This window comes from Phascolarctos cinereus, unplaced genomic scaffold, assembly GCF_003287225.1.
Source record: "Phascolarctos cinereus isolate Bilbo 61053 unplaced genomic scaffold, phaCin_HiC Scaffold_1;HRSCAF=81, whole genome shotgun sequence".
Lineage (NCBI taxonomy): Eukaryota > Metazoa > Chordata > Mammalia > Diprotodontia > Phascolarctidae > Phascolarctos > Phascolarctos cinereus.
This window is the reverse complement of record NW_027555514.1, coordinates 234,461,458-234,467,750: the sequence shown is the minus strand read 5'-3', so window position 1 is coordinate 234,467,750 and position 6,293 is coordinate 234,461,458. Positions and strand designations below refer to the sequence as shown.

At 39.5% G+C, this 6,293-nt stretch overlaps 1 pseudogene; it reads left to right on the top strand.

Moving 5' to 3' along the window:
• Window positions 1–2,995: 2,995 nt before the first annotated feature.
• Window positions 2,996–4,417, top strand: LOC110211147 (neuronal acetylcholine receptor subunit alpha-3 pseudogene; annotated as a pseudogene).
• Window positions 4,418–6,293: the final 1,876 nt, after the last annotated feature.

Genomic DNA, 6,293 nt, shown 5'->3' with positions numbered 1-6,293 from the left:
GAAGGTCAGTGGTAAAAGTCTGTATCTGAGGTGAGAGAGAGAAGCGAGGTGGTCTCAGCTCCAGTTCCCGAGCTTGACCCCGGGGCAGTGGCTGCCTCCTGAGCTTCTGGCCCACAGACTGAGGGGGGATTGAGTGGCTGATCAGAGGTGGATTGCAGGGATCTCTCTGCTGGTGCAGGATTCTCTTGCTTTGCCCATGCTTGCATCTGGTTCATAGTTCTGGGTGGCGGTCCTGGGGCAAGGATGAGCACTGGTGTGATGGAGTTTGTAGTGGCAGTGGAAAGGAAATCCTCACAGTTCCAAGACAGAAAAGAGTGTTTGTGGTCGGTCATTCATAGACCAGAGCACAGGCCAGGAGAGGAGTAAACACCTCGCCCTTGATCATAGCACCAGGTCCCTAGAAGTATCTCTGAAAACAGCTGCATAAAACCCCGGAAGTTTGAGACAGTACATTCTCCACACTGGAAACAGACTCCTACCTTGACAAAGAGTTCATAACTCAAGTAATTGGCCGGGATCACAAGCAAGCAGTGCAAAAAGAGTCAGACTATATTACCTTACTTTGGTGACAAAGAAGATCAAAACATACAACCAGAAGAAGACAATGGAGCCAATCTCCTACATCCAAAGCCTCCAAGAAAAATATAAATTGGTCCCAGGCCATGGAAGAGCTCAAAAAGGATTTTGAGAAGCAAATAAGAGAAGTAGAGGAAAAACTGAGAGTGATGCTAAACGAAACCCAAAAAAATACTGAAGAAAATAACACCTTAAAAAATAGCCTAACCCAAATGGCAAAAGAGGTCCAAAAAGCCAATGAGGAGAAGAATGCCCTAAAAAGCAAAATTGGCCAAATGGAAAAGGAAGTCCAAAAGCTTACTGAAGAAAATACTTTCTTAAAAATTAGAATGGAGAAATTACAAGCTAGTGACAATGTGAAAAATAAAGGCACTGTAACACTAATCCAAAAGAATGAAAAAATAGAAGAGAATGAAATATCTCATTGGAAAAACAACTGACCTGGAAAATAGATCTAGGAGAGAGAACTTAAAAATTATTGGACTATCTGAAAGCCATGATCAAAAAAAGAGCCTAGAGTCTTTCAAGAAATTATCAAGGAAAACTGCCCTGATATTTTAGAACCAGAGGGCAAAATAGAAATTGAAAGAATCCACCGATCACCTCCTGAAAGAGATCCCCAAAGGAAAACTCCTAGGAATATTGTAGCCAAATTCCAGAATTCCCAGGTCAAGGAGAAAATATTGCAAGCAGCCAGAAAGAAACAATTCAAGTATTGTGGAAACACAATCAGGATAACACAAGATTTAGCAGCTTCTACATTAAGGGTCCGGAGGGCATGGAGTATGATATTCCAGAGGGCAAAGGAGATAGGACTACAACCAAAATCACCTACCCAGCAAAACTGAGTATAATCCTTCAGGGTAAAAAATGGTCATTCAATGAAATAGGGGACTTTCAAGCATTCCTGAGGAAAAGACCAGAGCTGAATATAAAATTTGACTTTCAAATACAAGACTCAAGTGAAACATGGAAGAGGTAAACAGGAAAGAGAAATCATAAGAGACTTATTAAGGTTGAACTGTTTACATTCCTGCAGGGAAAATGATGATATTTGTAACTCATGAGTCATTTGTCAGTATTAGGGTAGTGGGAGGGAAAAAATTATATGTATGTATACATAGATAGAGGGCACAGGGTGAGTTGAAGATGAAGGGTGATATCTGGAAAATAAAATTAAGGGGTGAGAAAGGATTATACTGGGAGAAGGAGAAAGGGAGAAGTAGAATGGGGTAAATTATCTCACATGAAACAGACAAGAAAAGGCTTTTACAGTGGAGGGGAAATGGGGGAAGGTGAGAGGGAATGAGTGAATCTTATTCTCATAGGATTTGGCTTAAGGAGGGAATAACATACACAACAGGGTATGGAAATCTATCTTACCCTACAGGAAAATAAGGGGAAGGGGAAAGAGAGCAGGGGTTGATAGAGGGGAGGGCAGATTGGGGGACAGGATAATCAAAAGCAAACACTTCTGAGGAAGGACAGGGTCAAAAGAGAAAATAGAATAAATGGGGGGGTAGGATAGGATGAAGGGAAATATACTTAGCTTTTCACAACAGGACTACTATGGAAATGTTTTGCATAACTATACATCTATAGCCTGTATTGAGATGCTTGCCTTTTCAATGAGGGTGGGTGGGCAGGGAGGGAGAAAATTTGTAACCCAAAGCTTTAAAAACATATGTTAAAAAGAAAAAAAGAAATTTTTTTAAGAAAGAAAAAAAAGAATTATTTAGGAAAAGTTCTTTATAATGAAGCCAAAGATTATCTCAGAGATCTGTTGACTAATGGCATTATCAAAGAGTTCAATATGCCCATAGATATCACCTATAGTGACGGTACAGAAGAATGGAAAGTTACAGGTCTAGGTAGATTATGAATAAGAGAACCAAATTGGACCAACACCATGCCAGAAGTTCAAGGCATCCTGGAATATCTGTGAGGCAGTTCTTGGCATTGGATTTATGCAGACTTACACTAATAAATTCCTCTGTTTTTAAAAATTCATATTGAGAGGCTGGACCAAGACGGTGAACTAGAAGGACATGGTACAACATAACAACCTAATTACCACAAAACTTAGCTTCTTTGACAATTGGTAGATATGATCCAGATTTCCTGAGGGACAGAAGTTAAAATGATGGGCTTGACTTCTCTCCTCCTCCCCTTTCTCTTTTCTTTCCTGCCTCCTCTCTCTCCTCTCTCTTATCCCCTTCTCTCTCTCCTCTCTCTCTTCCTTTTAACTCCTCTCTCTCTCTTGCTCCCCCTTGATTTTCCTCTTCCTTTTCCTCTTCCAGCCCCACTTCTTGTTGCCTTCACCTCCTTTCTCCCCCATCTTTAACCTTTGAGGTTCTGTCTGTGCTAACTGTGGGACAAGGCAATGCAAAGTGGATGGAACCATAGATACAGCTGCTTCATGGCAAGCCTAGCCTTCTTGCTCACAGGGGCCAAGGCCACCGAGGCACAGCATTGCCTGTTCAATTCAGCCTGTTTGAGGACGATGATGAGCCTGTGGCCAATGTGTCTGAACTCGTCAGCATCCAGTTTGAGGTGACCATGTCTCAGCTAGTAAAAGTGGATGAAGTCAAGTAGATTATGAAGATTAACTTCTGGCTGAAACATGGATGGGATGACTACAAGCTAAAGTGGAATCCTACTGGCTATTTAACTCACACCTGTGCCTTCTGAAAAGATATGGGCCCTTATATAGTGTTACATAAGAATGCAGGTGGGGATTCCCAGGTTCACAAGACCAAAGCCCTAGCTGAAATACACAGGAAAGGACATCTGGATCTCTCCTTCCACCATTAAGAGTTCATGTAAAACAAACATTCCCATTTGACTACCAAAACTGCACCATAAAGTTTTGGTTCCTGGTCCCATAAAGCCAAAATTGACTTGGTTCCGAATGGCTCCTGTATGAAGATATGTCCCAGTACGACTACTGGTAAAGTCCAGTACCCCTGGAAACAAACATGATATCAAGTAAACTGCTGTGAGAAAGCTGACCTTGGCATCACTTTACTCTCTCTACATCTTGCTCCTGTCTCTGTTTTACACTATCAACATCATCCTTCTCTGCCTCCTAATTTCTATTTTGATGATGCTGATACTTTATTTGCCCTCCAACTCTGCGGAGAAAGTGACCCTTTGCACCTCTTCTCCTCAACTGTGTTCTTGGTGATTGCTGAAACCATCCCATTCGTGTCTCCAGTCATTCCTCTGATAAACGTGTACCTCCTGTTCGCCAGGACTTTTCTCACCCTGTCCATTGTCCTCACAGTCTTTGTCCTCTTGCACCGATGAACGTCTAAGACTCAGATAATGCCCCAGTGGATGAAGACTATATTCCTGAGATGACTTCCCAGGATCATGCTTGTGGCCAGGTCAAAAGTCCAGGTCATTATCCAGTGCTGAGCTCTCCAACCTCAACTGCTTCAGGGATTCAGAGGCAAAATGCTGCAAAGAGGGGATAGGCAGCATCTGCTGCCACTAGAGGGTAAAGCTCTCCAACTTTAGCACCAACCTTCTAAGGAGCTCCAGCTCCAAACCTGTGAGCTTCCTTTCTTAGTTCTGTTACCAGAAATGAAAGATGCAGTTAAGAGAATCAAATGCATTGCTTTTAAAAAAAAAATGAGATTTAAAATGCCTGGAAAAAATGTTGCCACAGTCATTGATCATTTTCCTCTAAGTTTTCATTTTGGTTTGTATTTTTACAATAGCAGGGTTATTCTTGCAACCTTTGATGACTGGAATGAAATGTAGCTGCAGGGTGTATGTATTCTGCAGGTTAATCAGCAGAACCACTCTAGCAACCACCAAAAACACTTATACTTGATATCATTTTACTGTCCAATATTTTAGTCCACTCTATCATTCTTTAAGGAAATAGAGGTCTCCCTAAGTGCTGCTGTAATCTGTACAACTAGTCTATTTGCAATGTAATAAACTTTACTCTTTAACTTACTTACTTACTCAACACTTTCTGTTAAGAAAAAAATCTAAGGCCATGCATTTACCAAGCAAGAAGGCAGTGTATTAAGGTGTTTGTTCATTATAACAAAGTAAATAACCAAATTTTATAAGTTAAACATTAAAGGTAAAATAAATAAAAATATAAAAGCCTTTTAAAAAAGTCTGATGGAGGGGGAGTGTAGCTCTGAAGGGGAGGAGAAAAACATCAGTAGGCAAAGAAATCCCTTGAGGAACAAAAGTAAAGGTGAAAAACTTCCAGGGCTAAGGAAATCCTTCACTGGGAAGGATTTTATTAAAAGCTTCAGTGCTAAGGAAAAATCTGGATGCCCATTGCTTTTAGTGAAAAATAAAGGGAAGGGGGGCATTAGGTAGTTGCAGAAGAATAGGATTTCAAGGTAGTGAGATAAGTAAAAACTAGAAAGCCTCACTTCTTCCTATCCCTTATCCTCCAATGAAATAGCCTCAATTAGATGTTTCAACAGAGAAGGAGCAACCTTAGATTTACCAGAGGATTAAAGACAGCTTCTCCTTTCTCTTGTTCTACAGGAAAGGGCTTCAACTAATTCCAGAAGGAGGAGGAACTTCAGTGTCCATGGTGAAGGAAAAGATATGACCTTCTGAAGGAAAAGAAATCTGACTCTCAAAGAAAGGGGGAGTCTGGGCAAAAGGAAGACCTCAAGGGCAAAGGAAATGGTTTCAACTTGATCTGATCCCTGGAGTACAGAAGAACTAGAACTCAACTACTGAGTCCTCAACACCAAAACTTAAGTAAATAAATGGATGAATAAGCAAACAAAACAAATAATGGGCTTTGTTATAATTGTAGGGATGACTAAGACACAAACCATAAAGAATAACTTTAAAAACCCCACCTATAATCAAAATCAGAGAAAAAAACAACTTGCCCAGAAGAACAATTAGAATAACTATAGAAAATGATGTGTTTTTTAAGAAGTAATCTATATAATATAATAATATATATAAATAATAAATAACAAAAATATATTATATATTATATTATAAAAATAATTTATTTATATAGATAGATAGATAGATAGATACACACACACACACACACACACCACACACACACATACACATATATATGAAATTAGAGCCATGGAAGAGAGACGTGGGGAAAGAATCTACAGCTTAACACAGATTGGTACCTTATTCTAATAACCTTATTCTAGTAACAAATTCCAAAAATTAAAGTGAACAAAATGGAAATTAAGGAGTCTAGAAGAAAACCATTTTTTTTTAGGCAATTGGGGTTAAGTGAGTTGCCCAGGGTCACACAGCTAGTAGAGGTGAAGCATTTGGTCTGAGGCTGGATTTGAACTCAGGTCCTCCTGACTTCAGGACCAGTGCTCCATCCCTCTATCCACTGCGCCACCTAGCTGCCCCCAGAAATGATCATTTTTTTTTACGTCAAAAGATTGAGAAGAAAAACCTGTAAGACATTTCCCACATACAAAAAACAAGTAATCAGGGAAATAGATCAAAGATATACAACTTAAGAATTATTGGACTATCTGAAATTGACCATAAAAAAGGGACCTGGTTAGTGTATGTATGTATAGAATGCATATATTTTTTTAAAATCATTAAAAATAATTACCCAGTCATATTGGAATAAGAAGGCAATGTGAAATAGAATTCAACAATCATTTTCTGAAAGAAACCTCAAAATAAAAACTCCCAGGAATGCTATTACTAAAATCCAGAGCTTCTAGACA